Here is a 689-nt window from a genome sequence, read left to right as displayed (position 1 = left end):
GCACCCGGGACCTTCCGTCGGGGGAGACAGCCGGGACAACCGGCGAGGGGGGGACACGACACATAAAAACCGGGTCCCGGGGGGGGGGGAATCACCTGCGATCTCATCGAAATCTCTTTCGCCCCACAAATAACTGAGCGCCAGGCCAGAGGCAAGGTCCTGGCAGCGGGCAGGGGGGACCGGCGAGGGGCACCTCTCTGGACGTGGCCCTCAGAGACGTTGAAGCCAGGGCAGACCCTTCAGGCCTCTCGGGGGAGGCGTGTTAGGGACCTCCGCTCGGAAGGGCCTCCGGGGGAAATAAAAAGTGCCCTAAACTGTTACATCCCGCTGCCCCGATACGTCGGGTTTCAATTGTGACAAGTGCCTGTTTTCTTAGGGTAAGAGATTTAATATGTCTGGTGAAAGGGTCTGTGGCAGTGAGGCTCACAGCAGGTAACCAGCTCTGCCAGGGGGCTTTTTAGTCCCACTTCTAACACTCCTAACATATTTGCAAGATTTGGGAATAAAGCGACTTGCTTGTAGACTCGAGGAAGAGCTGAGATTTCTGGTTTGTTTTACAAGCTCGTTACGAGCACATTTGGCCAAAGGGCACTGTTTTATATAAAGACAAAGACACAGAGCCCGTTCTGGGGAATGCGGGGCTTTTACAAAACTCTGCTTCGTGGCTTATTGTCTACTGGGTGGCTTTG

The sequence above is a fragment of the Aptenodytes forsteri genome, unplaced genomic scaffold (assembly GCF_000699145.1).
Source record: "Aptenodytes forsteri isolate BGI_AS27 unplaced genomic scaffold, ASM69914v1 Scaffold404, whole genome shotgun sequence".
Taxonomy (NCBI): domain Eukaryota; kingdom Metazoa; phylum Chordata; class Aves; order Sphenisciformes; family Spheniscidae; genus Aptenodytes; species Aptenodytes forsteri.
Note: the sequence above shows the minus strand (reverse complement) of the source record.